This window comes from Bactrocera dorsalis, chromosome 2 (genome assembly GCF_023373825.1).
Source record: "Bactrocera dorsalis isolate Fly_Bdor chromosome 2, ASM2337382v1, whole genome shotgun sequence".
In the NCBI taxonomy this organism is placed as follows: domain Eukaryota; kingdom Metazoa; phylum Arthropoda; class Insecta; order Diptera; family Tephritidae; genus Bactrocera; species Bactrocera dorsalis.
In genome coordinates this window covers 78665097-78678169 of record NC_064304.1, presented here as the reverse complement: position 1 = coordinate 78678169, position 13073 = coordinate 78665097, and the positions used below count along the sequence as shown (strand labels likewise).

General features: G+C 38.6%; 1 protein-coding gene across 1 annotated transcript in view; it reads right to left on the bottom strand.

Annotated features, from left to right (window-relative positions):
- The window catches only part of LOC105232980 (intraflagellar transport protein 88 homolog), a 268695-nt gene that overhangs the window by 148334 nt on the left and 107288 nt on the right, over window positions 1-13073 (bottom strand). The window lies entirely within an intron of this gene.

Below are 13073 nucleotides of genomic sequence, written 5' to 3'. Positions count from 1 at the left end.
TGGTCATTACTTTTTTATTTATTGTATAAATATTTTGATATCAAATAAACTTAAGATATTTCAATTTGTTAAATGTATTGAACTTTCAAAATACTTGTGCGCATTTTGTGTAACGGCGAAGTCAAAATCTATTTTTTGTTAAAGAAATGTTGTGTTAAATTTTTTCGGGAAAGAAGACAAAAATATGGCAATGGCAGCAATTATTGAAGAATGTGTCGAAAAAGAATATTTGATTTCGGTGCCCCTCAAACGTGGTACTGAATCATCAAAGAGCCAAGGTTCATTTGTTAGATAATTGTAAGGTGTTAACGTTGATATTGGGTAAGTATTATACAGAAACAGTGTTAAAAATGTCAAAAGGATTGGTGTAGTAGTTTTTAATATATAATGGGTACCGATTTTGAAAATGTCAGTTGTGCGGGGAAAACGCTAAATTCTAAAAAATGTCATGTACAATGTACATATGTATAGTAAATCGTTCATAAAATACTCGTAACTTCGTACATTTAATTATTTTGCATTAATACAAAAAACAAGACAGGAAGGGCTAAATTCGGGTATAACAGACTGGTTAGAAAAGTTGGTAACATGCTCAAGTTCATAAACTACTGTTAATTGAAAAATTATAAAGGTTTATAGTCCAGGTTGCGAAATTTTAAACTCAAAATTTTCCGATTAAAAATTTTATTTCTTTATTTAATACTAGCTGACCCCGCAGCCGTTGTCCTGTGTGAAATTATGTATTTTGAAATGAAAAGAAAGTTAAATTTATCATTTCATTTTTTTTTTTTTTTTCAATGTAACGCAGCTTTATAAACAACGTTTTTTGGTTTCTGTTCCGGTGTACAGAAAAGATGGTTTTCCAACTCGTGAGCACGCCACGGCCGTGTGAAAAACATAGCATTTCCTTATTTATGCCGGAATACGTTTGAACTGAAATGGAAAATCGTTAGAACTCAAAGGAATTCGTAGAATCAAGCATTCTCCCCCTTGTATTCGGCGCATAAAGATTGCAAAACATAATAACGACGGATCCTACTTTGAGACGCAAATGATGCGGTGGCATACCAAGCCTGTCCAAAGAATTTAGAAATACCACTGGATAATTCACGGCGTCGTCTTCATTGTCAAGACGATCGAACGATTTGTATGAGCGCAAGTCTCCCGGAATTTAATTTTGAATCTTCCAGTTTAAGTCAACAACTTCGGCATTTTTGGCAGCTAACATTGCGCGTGCACTTAAGGAATCGTAGTTACGATAATTTAGCCAATGTCCGAACATTTGTGATGAGTTCATCTTTCGTGAATAGATATCGAGCCACCGGAAGTATCAACCGAAATTGTACCATTTCCAATTTTTAGCGAAGGCGTTGTAAAATGTCTTTGGCTATGTCGATGTTTATATCGAAAAGTATGCGAACTTCATTTTCATTCCAGTGATTAGCGTGTTCCAGCAAATGTAATTGCTGGCTTACTTCTCCAAAACTTGCACACACCATACCATTAATCAATAGCAACCGAAGGTAGAAACAATCGTCGTTTTTCGCGTGGATTGTGTAAATTCGTCCTAATGCATTAGACACCTGAATGTCAATCTACTGGTTGGCCTTGCTTTCTGCGTAACTATTTCTTCGACGATGCATTCCATGTATAATATCAAGGTATTTCCGAATAGAGCAATGTTCTCACAAACGGATCACTGACGAAAGTTGAGAAAAAACTCGTCAATGTTAATTTTGTTGCTGGCGATGTTTCCACTGGTTATACTGTATTCTCTGGGTTGAAATACACCTTTTGCCCATTCTCCAAATTAACTGCGAGACGCACAACAGTCGGAAAACGTTGATGAATTGCAAAAGTAAATATCCTACAAAGCGCTTTAATGCAGTTCACATATCAACCGTATCGTTCAAGACCAATAATCGCCATGTTGCTTCCTTTGGTGACGTACTTACAAACGTATTTTATCGATTTCACCAAACTGCAATACTAAACACTGATATGAGTTTTGAATATGAATTAGACAATAATGGTGAATATAGTACGATCCATGTGTTGTCAACTTCGATATTCACTCTTCTAAGTTGAATGCTGAATGTTCTGTTATCTGGTGAGCGACGGCGATAGAGTTGATATCCATCATTTCCAGTTTGTGTTTCCGAAAGAAAAGCACATGGAAACTGTTTCGTGCATTTATTGTCAGACATACAAACCGAAAAGGGATTGTAGTGTCCGCAAGGTCCATGAACCATATTGGTTTTCACCACTTCATATAATACTGGATCTTTCTCTACATCAGGAATTTCCGGAGAAATGATTTCATCAATTTGATCTGGTGTAACCATCATCCACCATCCAAAGAAGAATGTGTGCGTGCCGATACCTCTATTTTGCAACTCAGAGTACATCTAGCATCCAACAGCACCATATATACGTTGCTTCAAGAAAAAGTCAATCAAACATCGCAACTGTTTTTTTTTTTTTAAAGTCTTGCTGTGATGATCGCTTGCTGATTGACCGCGATCCATAATTACGCACGTATGTCACCGCATCCTGGGAATACTTCTTGCCTTGCCTTGCGTTGGGCTGCCTTACGTTGATGGCAAAACGAACGCCGACTGATATTAGGGCGACCTCTTCGTGGCTTCGTAACAACCCAGCGGGATAATGGTTCACTGCTTACATTTTTCTTTGAAGAATGCTTCGAAGAAAATTTTATGTACAATTCTTCGATACCAGGTAATGCATAAAAGTAAGCTATGCGGAATAATGTTTCCCCGCTTACATTTTTCTTTGAAGAATGCTTCGAAGAAAATTCTATGTAGAATTCTTCGATACCAGGTAATGCATAAAAGTAAGCTATGCGGAATAATGTTCCCCCGCTTACATTTTTCTTTGAAGAATACTTCGAAGAAAATTCTATCTAGAATTCTTCGATACCAGGTAATGCATAAAAGTAAGCTATGCGGCTAAATTCTACTGTGTTCATATTTACAAGTCAAGTAAGTACGTGAAAAACGACAAATACAAATTGATGGAATAAAATTTATAAGTAAATTTTTTCATTATTTCGTCAAATCATCAAGCAAAAAGTTGGTTACTATTTGGTAAGTATTTCGTGTTTTTAACATTGAAGGACATAGCTTCAAATTTATAAACATACTCTTTCAACTTTTTTGTAGAATGTGTGAAAGTTGAAGGCTTCACCGAATGGGAGTATATTCACCAAATTCAAAAAGTTATCAAACTCGCCAAACGCAGTTTCTTCAAGTCTCGTTGCTTGAAAAAAACGGCAAGAGACTCAGCCACAAAATTAAAAGAAAACCATAATGGCTAAATGAGTAGCGACCAACATCTCCGCTTTGGCAGCATCCCGGTTCTTTCCGCTAGTTACCCGTCTGTATATATGTATATTTAACGTTTTTTAAAACTGTTTTCAACCTTTGATCATTTTATATATACATACATACATATACATATAATATGTATTTAACGTTTTTAAACTATTTAAATTTGTAATAATTCGGTTCATTTAAACACATTTTGTTATAACAATTTTTAAGTGCATTTCGCATAAAATAAAACCTTTATAACGATTGTATTGAATCTAGTGCATTTTTCTTTTTAACAAAAAGTGTGAGTGGCCTATAAGGTGAGTTTTTGTACACATAATACTTATTTTCATACGAATATGCAATTTTTCCTATTGACCTTGGCATCAAAGAAATCTTCGTTAACTATGGCATCGAAGAATTCATCGTTAACTGTGGCATCAAAGAATTCCTCGTTTACTTTGGCATCGAAGAATTCTTCGTCCCATGGTAAGCGTAAAAGGTAATCTGTTACTTTTCGTAGGACATCGCCGTGTTAATTTTCATCGGTCGGGGTAAGCGATACAATCATGCTGTATCGTTTACCTTGCTCGCTTACCAATGTCTACCATATCCCGCTGGGAAATTTCAATCTGCAATTGACCTCTTTGTGTGAAATACACGTAAAGTTTTCTCTGAATAATTTTTCTTTTGAATAGCCGGAATAAAAAAGCAAGCGACCGAAATTAAGCTATTCAAATAATTTACAAATCAAAATATTGAAAAACAAAACAAACAAAAATTGAAAAAAAAAATTGTATGGAAAAAAGTTACTATTTGGAATTATCCAATTTTATCGAGTTTTCATTGTTTTTAATATGTATTCTGCTATTCGGGGTGGAGACAAATCCAACGAATCAATAACCATGAAAATTGGTTCAGCAGATTTCGAGTTATAAGTGTTCGAACAAACTTTTGTTTTATATATAGATATACATATATATATACTAGCTGACCCGGCGAACTTCGCCCCGCCCAATTTTTATTTTTTTCTGGAAGTCATAGACTCGTATAACTTTACCACAAATAATATAAACTTCAAACAACGCATTTTCATTTAATGTTTTTAATGTTTGTAGCGCCATCTACTGTAACATACCGCACTTACTCAATACCACTGTTAGCGCCACCAACTGGTGGATACCTCTTTGCTAATAACAAATAATTTACAATAAATAAATAATGCGACTATAAGGAGAGTTATAAACTATCCTATCTTTCAAGTTGGACCAAACTGCACACAGTGTTAAAAATTTCATTAAAATCGGTTCAGTAGTTTAGGCAGAGAATGTAAAGTATAGAGAAGGTGCAAATCGAATTCTGTATGATGGTTCGATTGCGCGGCTAACAGAGCTTATAGGATTCGCGAAGGGAATTCACCATTCTCGCTGCTATTTAGCAGAAATGAGCATGTCTCTGGCAGAATTATATGTAAAACGACTAAATTCATGCGAGAATGAGTAAAGAGAAATGATATGACGAAAAATATACAAAGTCACACAGAGAATGTAAAAGCAAGCATCTCTGAGTCACATTATGCATGATGATCTTGTATCATATGAACCGGGCATTTTTTTTCACGAAAAAGTGATAAAATTTTGAGGGCTATTTGACAAAATCGTGATAAATTAGGCAAACAAATGAATTTAATTATAGCGAGAGCAACGTTTTTTACCACTCCATATTTACAAATGAAGATGCAACGTATTTTCTTCAAAGCATGTTCATACAAATGTATTCGCATTTGTGTGCTTAGCCCATCTGCAATAGAATTTCTATGGCATATACCGCGCAAATATATTTTTATTTGATGATTTCTTATATGTTTACGAAAAATATGTGTTCCCATTTCTATAGCGCGTATTATTATTTTAATAACATTTCCAGAAGCATCTTTCGATTTTTAGAATTTAACCATGGCCGAAACAGGCGTTATAAAAGAAAATAATTCTTGACACATTGAGTGAAACAACCAAACTGAAAATATCACAATATTAATATATATATATACATATATTTATATAAGCATTTTCATTAAATTATATATATAAGAACGTGTGTATATATATTAGTTCATGGTCGCTTGCAGTATCACGTTTTTTTATATGCATATATATACAAACTGCCTTGCATATGTACGTATAAAAGCCCACAACGATAAAAGTTTTTCAATTGTAACTAAAATGAATTTTTACAACTGGCATCACCACCATTGGGACTGATCTATCACATTTACATGTGGTGTACATACAAAATAGAAATAACCATAAGTTTTTGAAGTTTTAAAATCGACACTGCTATGTTTTTCCTTTTATAATCAAATTGTTTCTTAGATACATCAGAATAACAATTTTATATATATATTTTGCCACTAACAGGATTAAAATTGTCCACCATGCAAAGGTAAATAGAAACAAATTTTAATGCGAAACTCTAACTCTGCAAATTATGTTTACCCTTTTTGTTGTACACAACTTACTACTGTCGCCAATTCGCTTAATTGATAAACTTCTGCTACCCTTGAGGAATTGTTGTTTTGTAGACAAATGTCGTATTGCCGCATATTCCACTCTGCGATGAACATCAAGTTACGGAGGAAATGTAATTATTTTTTTCGGAATGTATTTCTCAACTTGTTATGCCCTTCTCTCCGTAACTGATACAGCCTCATCAATGCGCACTTAATGCTATATTGATGCGGGCTAAAAATGTGCCCATCCCTGTAAAAAAGCATTCTCTGAGTCACATATGCATGATGATCTTGTATCATATTTTTAATGTTTGACAGATGTCGCTTGCAGTCTGCCCCACTCAATGTGTTCAGCATTTGACTCTTTGACAAAACGCCTGTTTCGGCCATATAATGACCGTGAATATTTATTAGTATGCGAAAGATGCGTGCGAACTTATTATTATGAATGTCCAAATTGACTATATTTATTTTTTTTGTTTTTTTTTTTTTTTTTTTTTTTTTTTTTTTTTACGAGGAGGAAGCATCGAAAGCCTGGACCCCAGTCAGTGTGGAACTTAATCCATACTAACTCCTACATATGTCCTTCATATTCATATTCCCCCCCGGTACATATACCTTCATATTACTTGCGGGAGGATGGTTGAGTGACACTCATGCGTACGTGATTGTCAAAAAATTCATTCAGTTTACAAGTTGCATTTACGTGGCCCCCCCATCTGTTGGTCTGATAACCCCCTTGTATACATTGTTCGTCGCCAACCCTTCCCGTCACGTCGATGTTAGTGTGTTTGGGTCGTGTTGTCACTACATTGGCTCAGCTCTCTTCTCCGCCGCTGTTCGCTGGCACGTTGGGATTTCATAACCCTGGCTGCTACTTCGCCAAGCAGCTTTCCACTTCTCTACCGATTCGACATTTGGCTTACCAAGTTATCGGGAGTTGGTCTACACCAAAACGCATTTTTTAAGCGTTGCCTCTCCTGATTATATTTTGGGCAATAGAAAAATGTGTGTTCCACATTTTCGACGGTATCGCCTCCGCAATAATCACATGTGTCGTTATTTTCGTGCCCGAATCGTTTTAAATATGCTTTGAAGCAGCCATGTCCTGTGAGAATTTGAGTTAGGTGGAAATCTACCTCACCGTGTTGTCTATATAACCATGGTTCGACATTGGGGATCAGTCGGAATGTCCACCGTCCGTTTCCGCTTTCCTCCCAGCGTTTTTGCCACTGAACTACTGTCTCTGCCCTTGCTATTTGTTTTAATGTATTGTGCGGTAACCTGTCATTTGTACAGTATTGAATCTCCTTGGCCAGAAGGTCTAAAGGGTGTAAGCCTGCAATAACTAGAGCAGCATCTTCCGATACTGTGCGGAATGCAGAACATACTCTTAGCGCGCAAGTGGCATATATCGAAAATAGGCCACGGCGATATGATTTTATTTCTAGGGCTTTTCCCCATACCTGGACGCCGTACAGCGCGACTGACTTTAGTACACCAGCTAATAGTCGTCTTCTATTTTGCTTTGGCCCACGGGTATTGAGCATTAACCGGGTCAAGGCTCTGCACACTTTTGTAGCTTTTTCGCCTGTGTACGCTAAGTGTTCCTTAAAGGACATCCTTGCATCAAGCATGATTCCCAAGTATTTAATTGCCGGTTGTGTCGCGATGCTTCTGCCCTTTATATTGATCGTGGCAACTTCACGGACTTTTCTGCCCGTAATGAGTACCGCTTCGGTCTTGCTCTCCGCTAGGTTCAGTCCGTTAGTTTCGAGCCAGTCGCTTATTAACTCTATTGTTCTGTTGGTTATCGAAACTATATCGTGTATATGTTTTGCTATAACCATAACAGCGATATCGTCTGCGAAGCCAATAATATGCACGTTTTTGGGTACTTTCAGTCGTAGTACTCCATCGTACATGACGTTCCATAGTAGCGGCCCAAGAACAGATCCTTGGGGTACTCCACCTGAGACTTTATATTTTTTAGAGCCTTCACTTGTGTTGTAGCTCAAAGTTCTATCCTCGAAATAGCTTACTATTATGTTATAAAGGTATAGAGGCACGGAGAAGCTTTTTAGTGCGCTCAATATACTGTGCCAGGATGCCGAGTTAAAGGCATTCTTTACATCCAGGGTTACAACCATACAGTACTGTATTGTGCCTCCTTTCCATCTTTTCCCGCTTATAGCCCGTTCAGCCAGGGTCTTTGCTAAATTTACAGCTGCAATTGTGGATCTTGCCTTCCTGAATCCGAATTGGTTGGGTGATAACCCACCGGCATCGTCGATTGCCTTATTTAGCCGTTGATGTATGATCCGCTCCAGGATCTTTCCAGCGGAGTCTAACATGCAAAGGGGCCGGAAGTGGGACGGTTCGGTCATTGGTTTGTTGGGTTTCGGCAATAGTATCAGGTTTTGCCTTTTCCATATGGTGGGAAAGCGGCCTTCCTGGATGCATGTATTATACATAGTTCGAAAGCAGTCTACGTTTCTATCAATCGCTGTTTTTAACACTATATTCGGAATTCCATCTGGTCCCGGGGCTTTAGACGGATTTAACCGTTTGCATGCTTCTCGGAGTTCTTCGTTCGAAACAGCCGGAATAATCTGGGTTTGTGGTAATCTCACGATCTCCTGATGGAGTGGGGGTTGGATAGGGAAGAGGACCGAAACAATTCTCTCAATTGTTGAGGGGGAGGTTGGCATTTGCCCGCCAGATCGGAGTTTCCCCATTACGGTTTTGTAAGCGAGTCCCCAAGCGTTGTTTTCGACATCGTCGCACAGTTTAAGGAAACATTCCTGTTTGCTTTTTTTAATTGCTTGTTTCAGTAGTTTTCTTTTCTCCTTAAAATGTTTTTGGAGAGTGGTGTATGCAGGTGTACCTCGTGACCTTTGGTATAGTCGCCTTGCTTGCTGGCATTCTTTTCGGAACCTGGCGATCGTCTCATTCCACCAATACACTGGGGGATGGTGTTTGCGTCGAGATAGCTTAGACATTGAAGCGTCGCATGCATTCTTAATACAGCTCATAATCGAGTGAGCAGCTTTGTTAGCCGACAAAAAATTTTCGGGAAAAGAAGTTAGCCTAAAGACTTCTTCAAAAAGGTCTGGGTCGAACGTTGTGGGTCGCCAGTTACTTGTTTTTAGGGTCGGTAAACGCTGTCGTTCATGTGCGGTATTTATTTCGAATATAATTGCATAGTGATCGCTAAAAGTGTAATGATCACTAATTTCCCAGTGAGATTTGCGAACTAAGCTCGAGTGTACAAACGTTAGGTCTATCACAGATTGTCGGCCACCTTTGTTAAATGTGCATTGGTTGCCAGCATTTAAAAGCTCCAGACCAAGAGAAGCAAAAGCTTCTAGTAAAGTTGCTTCCTCTGCTGTTGGTTCTTTTGCATCCCCACTCGATGGCCCAGGCATTAAAGTCCCCAGCTATTATAACTTTGGTCTTGCATCTAGCATCGGCCACTAGGTTGTCGATAATACGCCTGTATTCTTCGTCGCTAAGGCTTGGAGGTAAGTAACAGCTGTATATATTAATATTATTGATAGTTGTACGAACAAAACCATCTGAAGAGAAAGGCGATTCCAGTTGCGCAAAGTTGGGATTGCATTTCCATATAGCCGCTTTCTTTCGAGTGTCACTTATCCAGGTTACGCCTTGTCCGATTTTGTATGGTTCACTTAGTAGAACCACATCAATTTGCTTTTCGGCAACTGACTGTTTCAATAAGTCGTGTGCCGCTTGGCAATGGTTTGCGTTCAGTTGTAAGAACCTCATGTGACATGCTGAGCTGCTTTCTTGTATATCGGGCACCTGACGCTTCCTGTAAAGTGCTCAATTTCTTTTGTTCCGGCTTTCAAGCAGAGCAAACATTTTGGTTTGTTGTTGCAATCCTTTGCCTGGTGCTCCCCTTCGCCACATCTCCTGCAGAGTCTGGATCTGTCCTCGTTTGTGCATGTTTTTGCCGTGTGTCCGTAGTCGAGACATTTGAAGCATCGCTGTGGTTGCCTATATTCTCGTATACGGCAGCTTACCCAACCAACTTTCAGCTTTCTAGTCACTAGCAGCTGTCTAGCTGCTTCAATCGGGAGTTTAATGAGTGCCGTTTGGGTGTCTCCATAGGACTTTCTTAAGCTCTTGATTGACGAGATTGTCAGCTCGGGGTTTCCTAATTCCCTTTGCAGGGCATAAAGGACTTCTTCCTTGCTTGTGACTTCATCAAGGTCTTTGCACTCCAGTAAAATCTCCTGGGTCAGCAGTTTAATGTGAGCTTGATCCCCAAGACATTTTTTCATAGACTCCTTAGATTCGGTTGGAATCACTGCTCCGCTGAATTGTAGCAACATTTCACCACTTTGCGTTTTGCGTATCTTTGTCACGACATTTCCGAATCCACTAAGTGTTGAGTCGGACTTGATTTTTCGTAGCATCTCCGCATAGGAAAGGTTCCCACTTTTTGATATTAAAATCGCTTGGGGTTTGGTTTTCGGCAATTTTGCTGTCTTCTGGTTGCCTTTCTTAGCTACTATATTCCACTGTTCTTCTATTGGCTTTGTTGTTGTTGCCTTATTAATGGGCCCTTTGTTTGGCTGCGTGCCTAATTGTTTTATTGCTGGCGACTTTGCAGTGGCTCCAAACATTTGCTGAGTAGAAATATCATTTGTTATTTCTGATCGTTTGAACTGACCAATTAGGCTTGTTCTTGCTCGGGTTTTTGGCGAATTGATACAAGATCGCTTGCTTTGTTGTTGAGTCTGCTCTTCCGCCATTGGTTCTTCGCTGAGTGTAATGCGACCTCTTTTGGTCTGGGCGGTCAGGTGGATTGCCGACTCTCTCACCTCTGCTACTGCTTGTTTTTGCAATTGCGAAATTTTGTCTATTATGTTTCGCATATGCTGGTTTACATGCCTTTGTTTTTGGCCATGGGTGAGCGCGATTAACTCCTCTATTAGTATGCCTAGACCAGCAAGCGCGCTCTCTCCTTCGCTCACACTTATTACATCTTCGTTTCTAGTGGAGCCTTGTGTTGGCATGTCGGCTGCGCTGGCTTGGTTAGTTGCCATTATGATGTTACTTGATGGAGTCACATCGTGCGTGGCCGCATTTGGTAGGGTCACCTCTTGTAAAGTTGGTGTAGCAACTTTAAGTGCCTGGGCGATTTGTCGATCAGGCGATCGGGCGGTCTTGTTGCTCCTTGTAAACGGGCTACAATCCTCCTTGTTGCCAGAGATGGCATATGCTGCTTTAGGTTTAGCTGACATTTCTCAGCTATTCCTATAGCAGTCCGCTAGTGTAGCTGTTGCTCGAGAATTCCTCAACTTAAAATGCCCAGGAATTTCTCTTTGCGTGGGTTGTGGGTTGTGGGATCTAAGCAGGTATCAAAGGGAGAGCTAAGAAGATACGCTCTTCTCGATTTCCCTTTTGTGCGCACCTTCTCCCAAATAAATGAATATTTATTAATTGTTTTAGCACTCACCACTTTTGTAGCTTTATTATGCTCAGTTTTGACTAGCTTGTGCTGATGTGGACACTGTATGTGTTTCTGCGCGCTTAGGAACCAATTTGGGATTATTTCCTATCGTATTTGATGCCATAAACGGAGCACCAAGAAAAAACACGTCACGTCACTAACTCGCTTCACTAGTATCTCTATGAATGTATGTATGTATATATGTATGTGGCTTGCATTTGCTTTCGTAAACATACGGACAAATGTGCCAAAGAAATAATATATGTATGTACATATATGCCATAGAAATTCTACTGGTGCAAATATGGAAATGATAACGAAATAATGCGAATATGCATATTTCATGAAGGTCATCAATTTTCTTTGAAGAAATGAAGTTCATTTGATACATCATCACTTTGTAATAGTCCAATTAAATATAACTTTTTTGAAATAATTAAAAAATTAAAAAATATAATTAAATTATTTTTTCCTAATTTATCACGATTTTGTAAAAAAATTAAAATTTTTATAATTTTTCTGAAAAAAATGGTTCATATGATACAAGATCATCATGCATATGTGACTCAGAGAATGCTTTTTTACATTCTCTGTGTGACTTTGTATATTTTTCGTCATATCATTTCTCTTTACTCATTCTCGCATGAATTTAGTCGTTTTACATATAATTCTGCCAGAGACATGCTCATTTCTGCTAAATAGCAGCGAGAATGGTGAATTCCCTTCGCGAATCCTATAAGCTCTGTTAGCCGCGCAATCGAACCATCATACAGAATTCGATTTGCACCTTCTCTATACTTTACATTCTCTGGTTTAGGAGTCCATCGCAAACAAACAACGTGACACGTGACTTTTATAACGGGTGATTTTTTTGAGGTTAGGATTTTCATGCATTAGTATTTGACAGATCACGTGGGATTTCAGACATGGTGTCAAAGAGAAAGATGCTCAGTATGCTTTGACATTTCATCATGAATAGACTTACTAACGAGCAACGCTTGCAAATCATTGAATTTTATTACCAAAATCAGTGTTCGGTTCGAAATGTGTTTATCGACAAATTTTGTTCAGCGATGAGGCTCATTTCTGGTTGAATGGCTACGTAAATAAGCAAAATTGCCGCATTTGGGGTGAAGAGCAACCAGAAGCCGTTCAAGAACTGCCCATGCATCCCGAAAAATGCACTGTTTGGTGTGGTTTGTACGCTGGTGGAATCATTGGACCGTATTTTTTCAAAGATGCTGTTGGACGCAACGTTACGGTGAATGGCGATCGCTATCGTTCGATGCTAACAAACTTTTTGTTGCCAAAAAATGGAAGAACTGAACTTGGTTGACATGTGGTTTTTTCAACAAGATGGCGCTACATGCCACACAGCTCGCGATTCTATGGCCATTTTGAGGAAAAACTTCGGACAACAATTCATCTCAAGAAATGGACCCGTAAGTTGGCCACCAAGATCATGCGATTTAACGCCTTTAGACTATTTTTTGTGGGGCTACGTCAAGTCTAAAGTCTACAGAAATAAGCCAGCAACTATTCCAGCTTTGGAAGACAACATTTCCGAAGAAATTCGGGCTATTCCGGCCGAAATGCTCGAAAAAGTTGCCCAAAATTGGACTTTCCGAATGGACCACCTAAGACGCAGCCGCGGTCAACATTTAAATGAAATTATCTTCAAAAAGTAAATGTCATGAACCAATCTAACGTTTCAAATAAAGAACCGATGAGATTTTGCAAATTTTATGCG